The sequence below is a fragment of the Myotis brandtii genome, unplaced genomic scaffold (assembly GCF_000412655.1).
Source record: "Myotis brandtii unplaced genomic scaffold, ASM41265v1 scaffold17, whole genome shotgun sequence".
NCBI classification, from domain to species: domain Eukaryota; kingdom Metazoa; phylum Chordata; class Mammalia; order Chiroptera; family Vespertilionidae; genus Myotis; species Myotis brandtii.
In genome coordinates, this window is record NW_005356259.1 from 1,054,576 (window position 1) to 1,076,057 (window position 21,482).

The 21,482-nt window shown below is 43.9% G+C and overlaps 1 protein-coding gene across 1 annotated transcript in view; it reads right to left on the bottom strand.

Moving 5' to 3' along the window:
- Positions 1–20,621, bottom strand: part of CDHR3 (cadherin-related family member 3) — a 120,073-nt gene extending 99,452 nt beyond the window's left edge. The window contains exon 1 of the mRNA XM_014536933.1: positions 20,566–20,621. The gene's annotated coding sequence lies outside the window, so the exon portion shown is untranslated. The remainder of the gene's footprint in view (positions 1–20,565) is intronic.
- Between the last annotated feature and the right edge of the window lie 861 nt (positions 20,622–21,482).

Sequence of the window (21,482 nt, forward strand, 5' to 3'; positions counted from 1 at the left end):
CGCTAAGGTAGAGGGGACAATTTGCATATTGGCCTTTTATTATATAGGATATGGCACTGTGTCTCCCTCTCAGTCTAGAAGGACAGGCAGAGATGCATGATGACAAAACAGCGTCTGACACTGTTAGAACTAGGAAACTGACTTGTTTCCTACAAAACTGCTATGAAATAGTATTCTTTCCAGAGGAGAACACGGACTCCTACTCTCCGTTGACAAAAACAATGCTCAGAGAGGTTATGGTTTGCTCACGGTCACACAGCTAGTTGGTAGTGGAGATGATATTCAAACTGATTCCAAAGTCTCTTCATTCTACTCTCTACATCCAAGCAAATTTGGGAGAAGATGCGAGGTTCATTGTCTATGATGAAGTCCAAGTCAGTTTGCACATAGGTCTGAGTCCATTTGAACCTCAAGATTTTAGGCCAGTGTCCTCAATCCTAGTTGTACATTAGAATCATCTGGGGCTGAGTTTTAAAATGTCTGATGCCTAGGCCTCACCTCCAGAGATTTCAATTTAATTGTTCTCACGTGTGGCTAAGACAAGGGTATCATACAAAAAGTCCCCAGGTGATTTTTTTTTCCATTCAATAAGGCTAAGACCTGCTGGTATTAGGCCCTTTGCATTTCCAATCTTAATCCTGTAAACCAGGGGTCCTCAAACTTTTTAAACAAGGGGCCAGTTCACTGTCCCTCAGACCGTTGGAGGGCCGGACTATAGTTTAAAAAAAAACTATGAACAAATTCCTATGCACACTGCACATATCTTATTTTGAAGTAAAAAAACAAAACGGGAACAAATACAATATTTGTATCTGCATGTGGCCCGTGGGCCATAGTTTGAGGACCCCTGCTGTAAACTTTTCAACTGGCTTCCACAATTTGAGTTAGAACAGCACTCCAGTAACTCTTTTAATTTATTATTGTGGTAGATGTACATAACATAATATTGACCATTTTAATCATTTCAAAGTGTATAATTCAGTGGTACCCAATAAGTAGGTTCACAATGTTGTGCAGCTATCACCACTGTCTAGGCTTAGAAGTTCATCATTCCAAACAGAAACCCAATAAGCAGTCACTCCTCGTTCCTTCCTACCCCGGCTTCTGGCGACCACCAATCTGCTTTCTGTCACTATGAACTGGCCTATTTCAGACATTTCATAAATGAAATCATGCAACATGTGGCTTTATGTAACTGACTTCTTTCAACATAATGTTTTCAAGATTCATCCATGTTGTAAAAGGTATCAGCATTTCATCCCTTTTTATGGCTGAATAATATTCCATCATATATATATATTCTACCATATATATATATGACAGATGAATATATGTATTTATATCACATTTTACTTAGCCATTCATCTGTTCATGGACACTTGGGTTGTTTCCATCTTTTGGCCTCCATTCTGAAACTGAAGTGCCTTAGGCCACACCTTCACAGAAGCAGAAGAGGAGAGGGTGAGTTTTATGTTAACAACGGGGCTCAGGAGTAGACTTGTGTTGTCAAAGTGTGATCTCCCAGCCAGTAGCATCAGCATCACCCAGGGACTTGCTAGAAATGCAGATTCTCCGGCCATGCCCCAGACCTGCTGAATCAGAAACTCTGGGGGTGGGGCATGGCCTGTATGTTTTTAACCCCCCTCCCTCCACTCCCCAGTGACTCAGACAGGGACTCTGAAGTTTGAGAACCACTGGAGGAACAGACACAGGCATGGGGTTCCAACGCGAGGTTTTTTTGCTGCCTTCACTCGGGTCAAGTGGGTCCTCACTGCACACGAAGCACAGTCAGCCCCGGGCACCCTCCCCGGTGGTTCAGTAATAACATCCCATCTGTCAGGATGCTCGTGTCACTGAGTTCAGCTGGTACATGAGACAAGGTTGACATGACACCCTCAAGTCATCACAGCTCTCTGTAATAAACAAACACATGTTGTAAGAAAACAGACTGAATTACAGAGCTGCTCCCTAGCAGTTTACAACGTTGAGTGTCTCTTATCAGGAAACCACAATCAAGGCGTTCGCTTCAGAATTGCTACCAGAAAACCACGGTCAGCGGCTCCACGGCAGCTCTCTGCGTTTCCTTCTCACCTGCTGAGGAAACCTGCTCTTCCTGCCAGCCGGACCCGGCTCACCCCTCAGCCCTGTGGGTCCCACGCCAGGTCATCTCTGTGCCTTTGCTCAGGCTACTCCTTCTCCCTGTGACACCACCTCCTCACTCCCCACACATCAAATCCCATCATCTCTCAACCTCAATCCAACTTCTACTTTCTCCCCCGAAAGCCTAGTGGGGCCACCCCAGCCAATAGCCATCCTCTCGTCTTCTCCCTTACCTGGGGACCACCATTACTTACTTAATCTCCTATTTGGAGTCTTTTTAAAAAAAATCAGACTTTATTTTAATAATAGCAGTTTTAGGTTTACAGCAAAATTGAGCAGACAGTATAGAGATTTCCCATAGTCCTCTGCTGCCCTCACACACACAGCCCCTCCCCCTTTCTCAACATTGCCCACCAGAGTGGCACACTCGTTACAATAGATGAATCCACATGGAGACATGATTATTACTCAAAGCCCACCATTGACATTCCTTACACTCACTCTTGTTAGTGTTCATTCTATGAGTTTGGACAAATGTATAATGACGTGTATCCACCATTATAGTATCATACAGACGCGTTTCACTGACTGGAAAATCCTCTGCGCTCTACCTATTCCTCCCTTCCCCCCAACCCCTGATCCCCATAGTTTTGTCTTTTCCAAGATGTCAGAGTAGGAATCATAGAGTATGTAGCCTTTTCAGATTGGCTTCTTTCATTGGGTAATAGACATTTAAGTTTTCTCCAGGTCTTTTCATGGCTTCACAGCTCATTTCTGGTCTCTTTTATTATATCATTATTTTGTCCTTACATTATAAAGATTTAATTCCCAACTATATTGTAAGCTCTGACACATCTGATGTAGCAGGGAGGAAATGCTATTTAAAACTATGACTGTAGCCACTTTCACATATTAGGACATAAAGCCCCTTACAGTGAAGAAACATACCATGTGAGCCTGGTTGAGACTTCATGGGTGAGAGAAGCAAGCTCTGGCCGTGGCCTGGGAAGTAAAGGGGGAAACAAAGCATGAGCTAAATTCTGCTCTGCAAGGAAGTAACTGGAATTTGGGGATTGGAGGAGGCAGTTAGCTGGGCAAACAGCAGCTTCTGGGGAAGAGCAAATCCAAGAAGATAACGGCACGACAGAGCCTTCAGGGAACATGGCCCACGATCCTAATAAGGGACAGGACATTTGCCTGTGCTATGTTGTATTCTAATTCCTCCAACTGGACCACACTTTGAGGACAAGTGGGCCCTGTACGGCAGGGGGTGATGCAGGTAGGGGAGGAGCAATCACCACTAGGACCTGACAAGCCTGGATGGTGGGCTGAACAGGAAACCACCAACCCTCAGACAGTCTCGGGAAATCCTAGGGGGCCCAGCTCTCACAGAAGGGGACACGGCACTCTGTCAATTGCGATGGATATACAGAGGAGGAGGAGCCCAAAGCCTGCGCCACTTAGAGTCCTGCTTCCGTTACAATTATGACCACATGTCTACCACGCAGAAACAGCACAACACTCTATTTGGCCTTCCTAGAACATTGCATTGTGATGGTGGTGACAGGGTGGGGGAGCTTGGGGAAGGCTTCCTGCCAGATTGTTTAGGGGTCCAATACGTTAGCAAAAACCACAATAGAAGGAGTGTGCACTGAGTATCCTGTGGTGCCATATATTCATTTGTCAAAATAGCCGAAACAGGAACTTAACTGCCTTGACACGTTTTCATACTAAAATTATTGCAGCCATAATACACAGAAAACGTTGAGTCCTCAATCATCCATTTGTCTGTGCATTAGAGTAGATTGCAGATTCCTTCCTTAAGGTGGGCTTGGCGTTGCTCCCCTGTTTGACCTCCCTTTTTCTGAGCTGAGGTCATTTGGTTCAAGCTCATGAGCAAGAATGTGTCAGTCCTGTGCCCTCTCAGCTGACAGGGAAAGCACACCGCTCTGCACTAACCGGCCCCAAACAGCAGCTGCCCGTCAGCATTTACATACACATCTTCTTGAACTCACTGATGCTGAAGATCTGTCAAAGGCTCAGCTGCCAAGGACAACCACAAGGATGCTGAGTCTAACGAGTCTCCCCGAATGATGGTAGGGGGAGATGAGTGGTCCCAGCTCTGGAGCCTGCCTGCCTGGGTGGGAAGCCTGACCAGGGATCATGAGCTCAGTGGCGCTGGGCCCATTTTCTGGGCCTTGGTTTACTTATCTGCAAAATGGGGATGGTCATATTACCAATCTCAAGTCGTCGTTATACGATTTAAATGAGGTAATACATGCAGAGGGCCCAGAGGTCTTGAGGGTCCCTATTATGCTCATAACCATCAGCTCTCATGCCCCCAGTTAAGTTAAAACAGTGGAGAGCACTGTGCCTGGACCCCATCACATGCCTCTCAGCGCAATGCTTTCTAATGGATTATGCTGTGGCCTAGCCTCCATTAAGGGACAGTGGCCCTTGTCACTGGGTTTACACTAAAGTAGTTGCTGAGGACACTGTGTGGAGCACTGCAGTGTCCTCCTCAGAAGGATTCTTGGCCTGGAAGGTTGCCTCTCCTGAGCACTGTGTTCCTGGTGAGCATCGTGGACGATTCACTGATCAGGTTCCTGTCTTCACACCGGCCCCGAGAGAGCCAGGACGACTTCGTGGTGGGCGTTTTTGTAAAGCCCTCAAATCTGGCTCCGTTGTATGACCCTGCCCTTGTTTTTCTTAGGCTGCATTGTTGTCTGCCTGGTAACATTCACCGTCATCATCAGCACCCACCGAGCATTTACTGGTGCCAGGCTTGTGCTGGGAACTTCACAGGAGCTGTCATTAGTATCCGCCCAGTTCTACCAGGAAGACATCATTTCCAATGTAAAGGTAAAGAAATGGCCCTTGCTGGTTTGGCTCAGTGAATAGAACATCGGCCCACAGACTGAAGGGTCCCGGGTTCAATTCCAGTCAAGGGCATGTACCTTGGTTGCAGGATCCTCCCCGGCCTAGGTCCTGGTCAGAGCGTGTGCAGGAGGCAACCAATCAATGTGTTTCTCTCACATCAATATTTCTCTCTGTCTTTCCCTTTCTCTTCCACTCTCTCTAAGAAATCAATGGAAAAATATCCTCGGGTGAGGATTTAAAAAAATTAAGGTAAAGAAATGCAGGTGCAGGAAGATGATGGGATCTGTCTAGGTCCCTGGGATTTCTAGGAGCCTAAGAGCGCCTAACTGATGCTGTCTCCCAGAGTGCGAGGCATTTCTTTACACTGTCATAAATCCTTTATGAAACAAGTCATGGTATAAATCAATCATCACATCTTAAATGATGTCTTCCCTTGCTAGTTCCCTTATGTAACTGGTGGAACTATAAGTGCAGTACCTGATGCTTCAGAGGCCACTGTGGGTCCCAGGACACCCTGACCAACAGCCCCAGGGGTGAAAAGAAGAGATCAGAAAGCAGTAAAAGCACAAGTGAATTCTGTTCCTGGTGCCAGAGATGTGATTTGACAATCACAGGGCCTGCCTTCTTCACTCCCCTCCAGGCCCCAGAAGCACTACCAGGACTGCTGGGTTTGCATCCTGTGCCACACCACTAGTTGCCCCCAGAGGAGTTCCATAGTCACATGTGGTCCTCAGGTTCCTCCTGCGTGAAGTGTTGGGTCAGAAGATGCTCTCACATGTCCCCGGAGGAGGTAGCATGACATACCAGGTAAGACCCAGGCTTTGGAGTCTCATGTCCACATTTGAATCCAGGACTACTTCCTCTCTCTGTGCCTCAGTTTCCTTATCTGTAAAATGGGTATGATACTAATATTAAAACCTCCTCATGAGGAGGTACTAGCTATGAACACATAGACAAACAATCTTAGTTTTAATTCAGGCTTTGACACTAGCTGAATGACCCTGAGCAAGTTGTCTAACCTTTCTGAGCCCAGGTCCCCATCTGTAAAATGAGGATGCTGGTAGTTACTACTTCAGAGGAGTACTAGGGAATAGCATAAATTAATATATAGAAAACAATTTAAACTTCACTTTGCACATAGTAAACACCCTATTAACTGTTAGCGATTACTATCACTGTGCCTGCAAAGTGCTTAGAGTGACTGGCCATTGATGTGAGCTATTACCCCTCCCTGATAATTAAGACTGAACTACAAGCAGCACTCCGGGAACGCTGGTGTCCTCCACTACGCACAAGGGCGGGATTTCACTAGCGGCCCTTTGCATGGGAAAATGGGTGCAAATCCTCCCAGCTCCATTGGCCTTGCAGAAGCCAGAAGAGAAGGCTGGAAGGAGGTAAGAGGTTGAGGACAAATCATCTGAGATGCAGCTGGAGGAGGCTTTCTCAGTTCAAGAGGGAGAGCCCATCCTTTGAATTTCTAAACTGAATAAACTCATATGCTCCACTCTAAGCAGTATGGAGACCAATTCAGGACCTAATGAGTGAGGATGTGTTTCTTATATAAACTCACATGAACAAATCGAGCATAATCTTCTTCCTTTTCTAAGTAACTCAGCCACCTAGCAAGAAGTCGACCTCTGGTTGGGCTGGTTAGGAAGGGGTGAGGCTGAAGCAGTGGGGGATAGAGGGCGGGACCACGACATGGGACCATAGCAGCCTTCCCTCCACCCGCTCCTCACAGCTTCTTTTCTCCTCTCTGCCCACCTGAATCACTTTTCCTTATTTTCATTCCTTCGGGTACAGAAAGTTAGCTTGGCAAATTAGAGAAGAAGTCAGAAATAGACACAGGGACATTTCTTGAAAAGAATTTCGAAGGAGAAACAAGCAAACTACAGAAACAGAAGCTGGAGCACAACAGAACGGTTCCTAAGGCTTCAGGTAAAGAAACGAGCACGAGAGAGAAAAACGCAAATAGGAGAATTGGGCCTGAGAATCAGGAAGCATGGTTATTATTTCACCTTTATTCCGTGCTCATTGTGTGCCAAGCATATGTGTATCATCTCAATTGATCTTTGGAGCAAGGTAGATACCATGATCCTCATCATTTATAGATGGGTAAATTGAAGCTTAGAGAGATTTAGAGGTTTGCCTGTTTATTATTGTGCCCAGCATGAATCAGGAAAGATTGGAAAGGATTCAGAAAATATCCATAAAGATAAATAAGGGACCAAAAATACAAGAGGTTAAAAGTCCTAGAATTGTTTAGCATCATGAAAGGAAGGCTGCAGGGAGTTGCAGAGTGGAGGAAAACTTTGTACTAAGGTCCCTCCCCTTTCCCTAATGGGTCCCTGAGTGTCCCAGGGATGTGGCTGGGGAACCAGCCCCACCCTTGATCCATGGAGAGAGCTCTCATGTGCTCCAGCCAATTAGCACTGACCATCTCTCTCCCTCTCTCCCTCTCTCTCTCTCTCTCTCTCTCTCTCTCTCTCTCTCTCTCTCACACACACACACACACACACCAGTGAACTATGAAAGGATGGGTAGAAGACCCAGTTTGAGCCAATGGGACATGAGGTGTGTTTTCTGGGGTTTTCCCAGAAGAAAACATTTGTCCCCTTCCACGGAAGCTCCCAAAAAAGACATTCTGTGTCCACTGGGCCTGAATAAAGAAGCATGTGGCCCCGAGTGGCAGCAACTGCTGCTTGCGTTCAAATATTCATTGTCCCTTTCTTCTTGGGAATAGGCGTGATTCAATTCCCAACTGGGCGGATTTGAGTCCAACAAGAGATTCTATTTCCCAGTCTCTCTTTCCCACCCTACATGACTAAGTTCGAGCCAATGCGATGAAAGCAACAGCGTTGTGTGGTATTTGCAGAGTCACCTCGTCTTCCTTCCTCTGGCCTAGAAAGCAGATGTAATGGCTGGAGCTCCAGCAGTCATTTTGGACCTGGAGGTGACCTTGAGAAAGGGAGTAGTGCCCTAATATGCGCAGCATCAAGTTAGAATCTGGGCCCAGGACATGATGGAGCCACCATACCAGCCCTAGGCTGCCTATTGCTGCATTTCTCCTACCGAGGGGAGAAGAATGCTTCTATTATCTTATAGCCACTGTTATAATGGGTTTTCCATCACACTGAGTAAATTCAATTCTAACAGATGGACCCAGACTTCTGCTGACAACCATCTTGCAACTACAAAGAAGGCAGACTTGGAATAAAACTGATAACAAGGGGTAGCAGAGAAGAAACCAGGCCTTTCCATCCATCTTGGAGCTGCTGGGCCAAGCAAACTTTATCATGGGATTTCTCAGTTACATGAACCAATAAATTCATTTTATTTTTATGCTACTTTGAGTTGGGGGTTTTGCAAAAGCATCCTAGTGGATATATACATACTAATACTCTTTTTTTTAATCTTTAAATTCTTTATTAGTTAAGGAATTACAAATGTGTCCTCCTCCCCCCCCCCCTCATGCTTTCATCCCCCTGTTGTCCATGTCCATTGGTTTGGCTTATATGCATGTATACAAGTCCTTTGGTTGATCTCATACTAATACTCTTAAGGAGGTAACACATTAGTGCACAGTATTTCATTCCCAAGGAAAGCAGTATAAGCAGAAGTGTGTTATAAGTGCCTCTGGCCTTTCCTTATAGTGGAATCATTAAACATATGAATAAGGCCTGAAAGATTTCTTAAAGTCACTTAACATGTATCGAATCCCTACTATGGGCCAGGTATTTGATGTAATTTATCATTCATTCCCTGTAATAGTACTGAATGGCAGAAATTATTCCATTTTACAAATGAAGAAATTAAGGCCCAGAGGTTTAAATAAGTTGCCCAAGGTCATATAACCATTAAAACCACAGCTAGGACTATAACCCAGGCTTGCATGGGTCCCACACCCAAGTTGCACATGTGACAACCCTCAGCTTCTACACATTTAGTTAAAACAGTTATTATTCTAAGACCTTAAAAGCAACTATATGTAACTTAGCTCTTATACTTGCCCATGGAGAAAACTGGGGTCTATTTTATACCCTCAGGCCAAACACTCAACCACAACCAAGTCAGTATTGTCAGGTAATAGCAAAGGCTCAACCAAATGCCACCTTATGCCTCTGTCAACAAAAATTGGCTGCTGCCAAACCAATATCAACAGGAGTCCCCAATCTGGAGTGTGGAAAAGGAGACTTCATTCAGGTGAACAGTTTGCAAAGTGGGGAAAGACAGCCTCAGGGGGAAACTGAAAGTAGGCTCCCTTCAAACAATGGGGAGGTTCCACTTATGTAGAGCAAGTGCTCATCCTGGTCCCTGATTGGTCTGTTTTTATGCAAATGAAGAACCCAAATTTGCACATTTTGATAGGCCCCAAAACACTGTCCTGACTGGTCGGAATTGCACGTTCTAATTGTTCATTATGGAGCCACTCTGATTGGTCAGTAAAAATGCAAATAAGGTTATAGCTGAGTAGCTCCGATTGGATGGAGCAGGTCTCAGCCCATTGGTCAAAATGTACATTCCAGGAACTCCTTTACTAGTATAAGGTGGGTTCAGAGAGCAGGAACATAGTGCAAGAGGCTTGGCCGCTTAGTCTGTGGCTTTTCCCTGAAATACAGCGTGTGTGTGTGTGTGTGTGTGTGTGTGTGTGTGTGTGTGTGAAAGAGAGGAGAGGGGGGGGCTGTAAACAACAGCTGCTAAACTCTGCTTATGAATTTGGGCCCAGTTAACCACAAGGAGTCCTTTTTTGACAGGAATATTCCTTCTCGGGATCAACACCTCCATTATCCTGCAGGGTGGTAGCATTTCCACTGGGCTCAGGCCTGGAAATAGACCAAAGAAGTTTCTGTAACCCTGGAAACAAAGCCAGACATATCATTTCAGTCTAAAGGGCAGATTCTAAACAGCCCAAATGCTATCAAACACCATTGTTAATGCTGCACATGTAGTCTTCACACTACACATGCCATTCGTGGGAGGTGTGGCAGGAAAGTCCATATGAAAAGCTCAGCACCTCTGGTCTGAAATTAAAGAAATAAATGTGGAAGAATGTTTTATGCAAATTATTTTTCTTCTAAAGCGTAGAAAGATACTTCATGTCAGTCAGAAAGGCTCTTTGCAACTACTGTCAGCTGAAAGACTAAAAGAAAACCACCCCATAGGGAAAATCATTTTACTGTGCCTCAAGAGTTCTGAGGAAGTTCATGGCCATCAACATGAAAGTGTACTCAAATAGTTTATACATCAGGGTATGCACTAAAGTTTGGAGGTTCGTATTTAAAAAGAAAATAAGCCTATAGTCCAGCGTCCTATTGGAAACCCTACTAAAATGCAAACTTCCCTTTGGGATTCTTTGAAAGGACCTTGAAAGGAAGTTAGTCCAACCTGCAACTCAATGCGGGACTCTCTTCTAAATTCTTTGAAAGGGCCTTGAAAGGAAGTTAGTCCAACCTGCAACTCAATGCAGGACTCTCTTCTAAAAGCACATTTCATAAATTGTCCGGCTGCCCTTGCTTAGAGAGAGAATCTGCTGTTCTTAACAACTCCCCATTCCACCATTGGGATGTGTTTGCTCAGCCTTAGCAAAACCTGCCTCCATCTAACTCCCTGACACTGGACTACACTCTCCCTCTAGAACCAGGAAATAAGAATAAGCCCTATTCCTGCCTCTAGTCCTTACCAGCTGTGTCACATTCAGCAAGTTACTGACTCCCTCCATGCCTCATGGGTATCCACTGAAACGGAGATGATAATAGCACCTACCTCATAGGGTGGAAATGAGGACAAGTATTAGTACACTGCCTGGTTATGATCAGCATCCCATAATTATTAGCTATTATTATAATTAGCTATTGTACACAACAACCTTCATAATCACGATGGCTTGCAGGGAAGAGAGACATTCTCAGATTACTTTGGTCAGTGACTGTCATCCTTTCTGTGGAATGCTAGATTTGGGGGCTACATAACTGAAGGCTTTTAATGGCATCCCCATATATCCTGGGATGCACCTGGTCCCCTTCTACATCACTATTGTTTGGGTCTGACTCTTCCTCCCCAACAGACTCTCATGAGGCCACGTTTTCACGTGTTCTCATTTCTTTGGCACCAGCTTGCCATCAGGTTCCACCTTTGAGCCCTAACCGGGTCCTGCCAGCAGGCTGGACTGACTGTGCACTACTTCCAGTTACTGGATTGATGGAGACTGGCATTTTTTCTAGCATGAGACCATGAACAATGAAGTTATAGATATGCTTGTATGTATATTCCGGTTTGAGGCAGTGCAGGAACCCACCACACATCAGTTAAGAAGCACTGTCTTAAATAATGGGGGTATAGTAGGGGGCCACTCCGGCAAACAGAGGAGTCCAGAATGTCTACCTCAAAGCCAGACCTCATGGAGACTAAAGCTCAGTCCAGAAGCTGGAAGGTTGCTTAGGATACAATGTGGCTCTAACAACTGGGTTATAACAGTAAATAAAATTGCCATCTGTTGAGCTCTTAATATGGGCCAGGCACTATGCCAAGCATTTTACAAGTGTTAGCTTTCTTTTTTTTTAAACTAGTCCCGGAACCCTCCCCTCCCCCAGAAGCAACCACTATTCTGACTTGTGTGATAATCACTTCTTTACTTTTATCATTTGCTCAACAATATATGCTATGCAATAAAAACTCCACTATATGGCTTACAGTATAGTTTTGCCTAGTTTTGAATTTTAAAATAAAATCATATGCTCTGTTATTTATGTTTAACATTGTGTTTCTAAGATCCATTCATGTTGTTCACGGTAGCAGAGTTCATTCATTTTCCAGTGCCACATAGTATTCCACGGTGTGACTATATTACTATCTACTTACCCATTCTACAGCTGGAGATTGGCATCTTTTCTAGCATGAGGCCATGAATGATAGAATTATAGATATACTTGTATATTTTTGTGAACATGAGATGTTCTTCTTAGATACAGAATCACTGGGTTGTAGGATGTGCATGTTCTCAATTTTACTAGATAATACCAAAGCAGGGAAACACAGTCTCTGGGGGAAACTGAAAGTGGGCTCCCTTGAGACAAAGGGGAGGCTGTATTAATCTACTTTCCCACCAGCATGTAGATGTCCTATTGTAGCACATCCTCACGAACACCTCGTATTATCAGATTTTTCAAACTTTGCCAATCTGATGTATCTGTGCATAGTATTTAAACTGTAGTTTTAATGTCTGTTTTTTAACTTTAAAATTTTTAATACACTGACTCACACTTCACACATCCATCCCTATCTTGCTACTTTTGCTCAGCATTACGTTTATAAAATTCATCTATGTTGTTGCATGTGGAATCTCACTGTATTTCCCTGATTATTTATGAATGAGTTGATCCTATTTTCATATGTTTTTTGCCATGTTAATATCCTCTTTTGATAAATGTTTGTGCAAGTCTTTTGCTTGGGGGGGGCAGTGGTTGGCTGTCTTTTTCTTATTGATTTGTATAAGCTTTCCACGCCCCCTCCAACTTTTTATTCTAGATACCAGTTCTCCAGTGGTTTTATGTGTTGCAAATATTTTCTCACATTGGGGGTGGTTGGCTGTCTTTTTCTTATTGATTTGTATAAACTTTCCACGCCCCCTCCAACTTTTTATTCTGGATACCAGTTCTCCAGTGGTTTTATGTGTTGCAAATATCTTTTCCCATTCTCATGTATATCTCTTTAATCCTCACAAGCCCAAGAAATAAATATTATGGTGTCTATGTTATACTTTAGGGAACAGAACAGCCTTAGAGAAGTGTAGTGACTTGTTTGAGGTCATGCAGCTATCAGCATCAGAGCTGGGAAACCAAAACTACATCTGCTCAACTTTCGAGCCTAGCTCTTAACCAGCTGGCCACACTCAGAGTCGGGGGCCCATCAGTCCCTCTGGAGTGCCCTATGGCCCTTCAGCCTCTTCTCCTGCCCCAGCTTCTCTCTTCTCTCCTACCTTCCTTCTTATGAGTTTAGCTTACTCATGACTTGACTTTCTGCCTTTTTGTATGACCTTTCTTATGTCCACAGTTCTAAATGTTGTCACTCACTTGGGTTCTTTTCCAAATCCCCCGAAGGAGGTCTCATCAACTCTTTATGGCACAGCCCCCTTCACAGACAGGCTTTCATATAGACCATATCATGGCCACAGTGCAGGCGTTCTCCCAGTCTAACTGGCTGTGGCCCTGGTGGCAGGACCAGTCAGCTTGCCTCAGACGGAGCTGTGGGCAGAGTGGCTGCTCTCCAAAGCAGCTTCTCCTCTGGATCTTCACTTTGCAGGCTAATCATCACCTGCTCCTTCAGCAGCTCATCATCCTGGTGACAACTCCCATCCATCTGGCCCACAAATCTGGGAGTCTTCCAGGATACCAACCTCTTCCACAACCCCCACCCACGCCCATGCAAGCATCGGTGGCCTAAATAATCCCATATCTGCCCACTTTCACCATGTCTGGCCTTCACCTTAGCCCAGATTCCACCCTAATCCAGGCTACCACCATCTCTCACCTGGACTCCCCAAATAGCTCCCTCATGTCCTCTTCGCTTCCATTCTCCCCTCTTCCTAACCCCTTCCCCACACAGCAGCCAGGAGGATCTGCTCAAGTCAGATTGTTCAAAACTCTCATTGGCTTTCCTTTAAAAAAATATTTTTATTGGATTCAGAGAGGAAGGGAGAGGGAGAGAGAGATAGAAACATCAATGATGAGAGAGAATCTTTGATTGGCTGCCTCTTGCACGCCCCATACTGGGGATCGAGCCTGTCAGAGAGCTGGTTTCAGCCAGATCCCTGCAGGCCAGACCGAGGGACCCCACTGGTGTACAAATCCATGCACCGGGCCTCTAGTATGCATATAAGATCTTTGGTTAATCTCTACCTGCTCTCCTCCCTCCTCCCTTCCCTCTGAGATTCATCAGTCTGTTCCATGTTTCCATGCCTGTGCATTGAACGTCTGGCCCCTGGTGGTCATTGCATGTCATAGCGACGGGCCAGTCGGTATGTATAGGTATGTAGACATATAGACATGTAGATCAAAATATTAATGTTTATTTCTAGGTTTATGGTAACTCATCTTATTTATGTTGTTTGTTTTTCTTCTGAATTTTTTTGCTATCATTTGTATGCAAGGGAGAAAATACAACCATTTCAAAAAGATAGAATGCACATGGCGGGCAAATGCCCTTAAGCTGGAAAGCGTCCCTTTGGCCACTGAGGATCCACAGAGTAAGCAAAAAGAAAAAGTCCAAAGTAGATCACTTAGAATTAGGGTAGCATATAATTTATCATGCCAACCAGGACACTTTTGAGACTGGAAGGGGGAGCTATTAATAATTTTGCATAATCCAGGACTCCCTAGGCAAACTCAGCCATTTGGGTCAGCCTACTTAGAGCGAAATGTCTGTTTAACTTGTCTTTGAAAATGACCCAGTTTTGGAGGGTTAGAGGGTAAACCACAAAGGAAGAAACGACCCTTTTATTAGTACAACTGGGTGCAATTTCTAAACATGTCAGGTGGATGGTTGAAAGGTTCAAGTTTCTCACCTAATTAGCTCATTAGGGTCAATAGGGCCTTCATTTCAGAGATTTGTTCTTGATAAAAAGTATTTCTCAAGGAAATGAACCACTTGACTAAGAACAAACAGTATTATTACCCATGTTATCTCATACTGTAGATTTTAATCTTAGAAACATCCTGTAACTCTTTTAAACCTTTCCTGATTCCAAATCCCTCCATGATTCACCCGTTTTCAACTAAGAGCTTTGTTTTAGGGAACCAGTTTCTATGTGACCCGAGGCTCTTCGTTAGGATGGTCACTGTTCCAGGGGTCACTATGCCCACAGGCTACATATATCCCTGTCTTTCCCCCACCCAGCTCAAATTTCTCCTCCCAGGCTTCGCTGCCCAGCACAGCAACCTGTCCTGCTCCCTCCAACAGCCTTTATTACCGGTACCTCAGATCAGCCCCTTCTCACAGGCTATCCTGTTCTCCTTTCTGATTGCATGTACATCTCCTTTAGACACAAAAAGCTAAAGGTTTCAAGGAAAAGCCCGATACATCCAAACTGGGGGAGGGGGGGAATGTATGGAAAACATGCCATAAACAGGTTAAAAGAACAAAAGCAACAAGCTGGAAAATTACATTGTTTTCAAACAGACAAAATATTTAAATCTAGAATGTATACAGAATTTCTACAAATCAATAAAAAGATCTAAAAATACCAATAACAAATCATCAGATGTTAACAGCAATTTACAGAGTAAAAATACAATGAACTAAGAAAAAAATGTTCAAAAATATATAGAAATGAGGAAGATACAAAATAAATAGGAAAAATTTTACCATAATACTGGCAAAAATTAAAACATCTGAGAATGTTGAGTATTAATTAGGATGTGAGGAAATGGACACATTCCTATGCTGCCAGTGGGAGTATAAATTATTCAGCTATTTTAGAAGATAATTTGGCAGAACTATTAAAATTTAAAATGCACATACCCGGCAATTCTACTTTTGAGTAGAAATACTCCCTCAGGTGCCCAGGAAACATATAGAAAAGTAAAGATGCTGCTCTGGCCAGTGTGTTTCTCAATGGTTAGAGTGTTGGCCTGCCCACTGAGGGGACCCGTACCTGGTTGGGCTGCAAGGGAGGCAATTGATTGATGTGTCTCTCTCACATTGATGTCTCTCTCTCTCTCTTTCTCTCCCCATCCCTTCCTTTTCCCGCCTCTCCACTCTCTAAAAAAATCAATGGAAAAAATATCCCCAGGTAAGGATTAACGACAACAACAAAAAATAAAATAAAGATGTTGACCAGCTTATATTTTGTAAACAAAAAACTAGACACCTATATGTCCATCAATAAGATATAGAGAAATATACTCTGGAACATCTTATGAAGTACTATGTAGCAGTTTAAAAGAATGAGGTGTTTCCATATGTAATGACATGTAATAGCATGTGAAAAAAGAAAGCTGCAGGAAAATATCCACAAAATGGTCTGCCGCACCTGTCAATCTTATTTATGCTCACACAAAGCTTCTTTCTCAGCCACCGATAAAAAGGAAAAAAATGTATATATATATATATATATATATATATATATATATGTGTGTGTATATGTATATATGTGTATGTGTACATATATCACATGTATGTATATCTCCATATAATGATACTATGCATTAAAAAAAGACACAGCAATATCATCTACACCTGTAATGATAAATACATACAATAAGACAATGCATAGGAAATAGTATTTAAAAAAATGCCATTAGACCTGGGGTATGGGAGTGATCTGGGGGCGGGGAGTGACACATTCATACAAGATTTTTAGAATTCAATATTAAGTTTCTTTTACAAAAGAAAAAATAATTTGCAGAGACTCCCTCTGCTTACTATGAGGACAACTGTTTACTAGTAGAGTGTCATGCACAGGCAGTTTTGTGTCCACACAGACTTTGGGTTTTGCAGTTCCTTTACATAACAAAAAGGTCTTCCCTGAACAAAGGGGGATTCGCCCTGCCCTGACGTCCTGGTCCAGAGGAAGTTTCAGGCAGAAGTGTCAGAGGTCTCCACCAATCGATGCAGGGCAGCAGCCAGTACAAAGGAAAGAGAAGAGCTTTTGTTTCCTTTCTCCAATGAGAAGGACGGTGGTCAGCAGCAACCACAGGAGCCCTCCTAAGTGTCTGAGGATCGGCCTGCTTCGGACTGGCTGCTGTTGTCTACACAAGGCATCGCAACCAACGTAATAATCACAGCGGACACTTCCTACTGTCCACTGTGTGCCAGGCCCTATGCTGGGGGGCTCAATACCCAGAATCTCACTTAATCTGCACAACCATCTCAGAGAAGAGCCTCAGTACCCATTGAACAGAAGTGAAAACTGAGGTTCAGATGGATTAAGAAAGGTTCTCAAACAAATGCCTGAAGAGCAATTCTAACTTACGCCTGTCAATCTCAAGCCTGTGCTCTGACCCCCACCCTACGCTGTGTCCTCAACCATATGAATATGGTTCGTTTAGAGGGGTATGTGGTCCTCACTCCAATTAATACGTGCATATTAATGTTAAGTTTTATTTATGTTTAGGTTAAGGGCCCAAAGTGATTTCTAAAGAACACTGACGAGCACCTACCTTTCCTCCTGCCTAACCCCTGAGAACGAGCACTGGTTAAATGGGGCTGCTCTGCCACTCCGGGGAACAGAGGCCTCAAGTGATCAAAGTTAGGGGTTTCAAGGCAACTTTTACCTCAAAATAATAATAATACATTTGCGTTTTCTTGGCTGCAGTCGGAATGCAAGTTTCATGTTTCTATAGTTAAATTTATTGAATCCATGTTTATTCAGCCCTGGCACATGGCTAGGGCCCCATATTGAAAAACCTGGAATTCCTGTGTTCTTTTCTACTCCGGTTGCTACTGGGGGTCTTTTATCCCAGCCCTGTTTGATCCAGCAACGTGTGCGGGGGCAGGGAAGAGGCAGGCAACCTTGTCTAACAAGGCCAGAGAGACAGCACACCTGCCCTCCAGATGCAAAGAGCTTATATAAAAGGAACAACGTATGTAACAAATTTCCCCCAAATTACAATTCTCAGAGAGAGTGGGTTAGGGAAATAAATTTAGAGAGAAGAGTGGCAGATGGGATAGATGGATTCAATTAAGGCAAAGAACATCAAACAATTCCAAGGATGCCTCATTTTAATGGAACATGTCATTTTCTCCTCGTCGCCTCCAGGTAACTCCCAACAACAGTCTAGGTAGGAAGTGGGTTGTGCACACAGCACCTCGACCCCAGCAGGAGTTGAATATCCTAAAATGAGAGAGCTAATATTCCCTCTTCTTTTCAATAATGTGGTGAAACAGTACATGAATCAGATTAAGCAGGCTACGTATTCGATGCACATTTCTACAGAACCGGTTGTTATTCAAATTAAATAGGCATTTCCCATTGTCACCTTCACTGAACTGATTTCTCAATTTGGTCTATGGGAGAGTCTCCTTTTTAATTAAATCAACCACTGTCATTTTCCTAAGAGGATACAACAATAAAAATATTTACATCCCTTTTATCTTGCTAAACATTAATCATGAGGGGTAGAAGGTGTTGCTAGATAGTTTTATCACAGAGACATTATGTTAACATGCTTTGGATTAATCTACATTAGGATAGCCCCTTCTATGGGTATAAATTGCTGCTTTGCAGGTCAATTTATTCCTATTAAGAATGTATAAGATTCTTGTTGTCACTAACAGTATTTATAACTACTTACTATCAAAAGGAATTCAAGTCTGTGATAAATTTGCAATACACAGTTGACATATGCGTATAGATGTGTAAATAATAACATGTGTGCACCATGTTGACCTGAACACTACACCCAACTGACCTCAATTTTCATCGAAAGTCAAGTGTGAAAGTCTAGTAGTTTGATGAGCAATGCTTTCTTTCCTCTCTGGTTCCTAGCAGTGTAATGTAATTGACAGCCATTTTATCGGATTTACAAAGTGATAGGTGGGTTGCAGTTTCACAAAGTTGGTATTATTATCTCTGTAGTCAGTGGAACTTGTGGAAGGCTTAGAACAGAAACTCTACAATTATACTCCATAACTCTAACTGCAATAATGTACACTTGTTCTGATTATCTAGTTAAACGGGCAATGTATCCGGTCTTCTTTTGTAGAGATGCTAAATCACGTTTAGAGTCTAGTACTATGTTGCAAAGTAAAATCCTCTCAGCTAGAAGAGAATAATATTTAGGCTGTCATACCATCTTCAGGGTGCTGTGCAGAAATAAACTCAGCTGGGAGAGTAAACTAATGTTAAAATATTGAACCGTTGCTTTGTTTCTCTGCAACTGAGCTGCCCTGACTTTACCTAAGGAAAAGCCACTTTGATTTTTTGAGTGGTTTCAAGTGGCTCCCAGGAGAGGAGACAGAATTTTCTGGAAGATCACGTCACTGACTCCCAGCCACTGGGCTTGAGTCCCTGCATCATTATGCACTCCACACACCTCGAGGAGGGCAGGGTTGTTAACCACCACCAGTGTGATGGCATCGCTGTCAGCAGACTTGTTCCCAAAGTTACATTATGACCTTGTCATTGGAGAAGTCTTCCTACAAAGTAGTAATTGAATTTAAAGAGCAAAACCATGAGCATCCAAGGGATAAAGATAAATTGCAAAACTCAGAGTATTGGAGGTACTAGTGTAAACCAGTTCCACAAAGCTGGCCAAAAAAAAATTGGGGGGAAAGATGATACACAATTCATAGGAGGCTGAAAAGAGGAGCAAGGGAACACTGCTCAGACTTTTCCTTTGTTAAACTTATTTTTTGTTATCCACTCACTTTATACTCAAGTCATTCGGTAGTAGTTACATATTACTACGTAACAAGTTACTCCAAAACTTAACCACTTAGAATGACAAACACTAATTATCTCCGTTTATGTGGGTCAGGAATACAGGCAAGATATAGCTGGGTGCCTCCAACTCAAGGTCTCTCACAGATGTGGGCCAGCACTCGGTCTAATCTCAAGGCTCAACTGGAGGAAGACAAACTTCACACTCACATGGCTGTAAAGGGTTCAACACATCACAGCCTAAAGGCCTCCCTTGGTTTCTTGCCACAATAGGACAGTGGGCTTTCTTAGAGCAAGTGAATGAAAGCAAGAAGCCATTGTCTTTTTGTAACCTAACCTCAGAAATGACATCCCATCACTTTTGCCCTATTCTATTTGTTAGAGGCAAGTCATTAGGTTCAGCCCACAATGAAGGGAAGGGGATCCCACAAGGGTATGAATACCAGGATCACTGGGGTCATCTTAGAGGCCGCCAACCACATCTTCCTTCGCATTCACAATAGAGGAATAAACACCAAAAATGGAAGGAAAATCGGAAAGAAGTAGAAGGGAAAAATGTCCCAGGATCTCATTACTTGTGCCTCGCACCTCTATATCCCTCTCTGATTCTCCCCAAATCCAAACATACAACATATCCTCTGATGAGATGCTCTCTCCCTAGCTTCTACCTGTCTCTTCTTCTCTACTTCATGGGCCTTCATTTCTTCACACTATCGATAGTGTGGCACTACTTTCCTAACCAGCTTCCATAGTGCAATACAGCCTGGACATCAAGGCCAGAGTAATCTTCCTAAGTCGTACTTTCTACTTACCCTTATGCTGCAGAAAGCCCCTGTAGTGGCTCCCAGTTGTCAAGCAAAACTCTTTAGGCTATCATTCCGTGCCTTCCATAATTTGTCTTGAGCCTGACTATACAGCTTCCTCAACCCCAACCCCCAACAGTAACCCACCATCCCAGGTAAGCCACACTCAGCACCTACACACACCACCTTTATACACAGCTTGAAGCCTCTGCAAACACCATCCTGCTCCCTCCCTTGGCAAAAACCAGTCTTCACCTTACCATTCTACATCCTTCCCCTGCCCAAGAGGCAGAGCCAATCCCGTCTCCTCAGGGACACATTGCTGACCTCTCCCAACCGGATCTCAGTTCCTCTTCGGAACAGGCAGAGCTGAGAGACCCGCCATCTACCACCCCAGGCACTCACTGTGTGCGGGTCTTGTTTTCCCAAGAAGTTTCACGCCTTCCTTCTTCCACAGCGACTGGGCTGGATCTCATTTGTTTTCCTTTGCTGCAGGGCGCCTGGCCCATTGCAGGCAGTAGCTGTTGAAAAGATGGATGGATGATGAATAGAGGGAGAGAGGAGGGAGGAAATGTTAAGCTCAGGGTCTGGCATACATAAGAGGCCAATAGGTAATAAATATTGGTTAACACCACCAATCCTTAAAATGAGAATTCTTCACCCAGTGGCACCGTGGCCATTTAGTGGTCCCTATGTGCAAAGGCAAATGAAATTTATCTGGGTCTGAAAACGCGCGCGTGTACACACACACACACACACACACACACACACAGCAACAACAAAAACCACAAAAACAAACAAAAAAAAAGCCCATTCACGCAAACATCACAACTGAAGACGAATGTGTAGCTGCTCCTCCATCGCCCACCCTAACCCTGGCTCTCAGATACAGGGAAATTAGATGGCACCGCCAGGGGAGAACTCAAGCACAGAGCAACTTCAAATCAGTGCGCTTCGGCCAGGGAAAACAGAAGTGGTAAGAACGAAAAGGGTGCTGGGGAACTAGAGGGAAGATATACCTACGGTGGGGGACTGTCCACGTTTTCGGTAAGTCCGAGTAAACAAAGGGATTTTTAAAAAGAAATACCAGGAGACCTTTTAAGGCCTTTATTGCCCACCTCTAGGGAGAGAAGGGAAATCTCAATCCAAGCATCAAACGTCCGACATTCAGAGGAAATCCAGCGCTTCCTATCTACTGGCGAGAGCATGAATTCTCCCAGGAGTCAGATTCCTGGCGGGAGGCTCCAGGCGCTGGTCCCGGCCACTCTCCTCGCACCGCAGGGAGCGCAGAAAACTGCTCCCGAGGCGCGGCGGGCGGACGC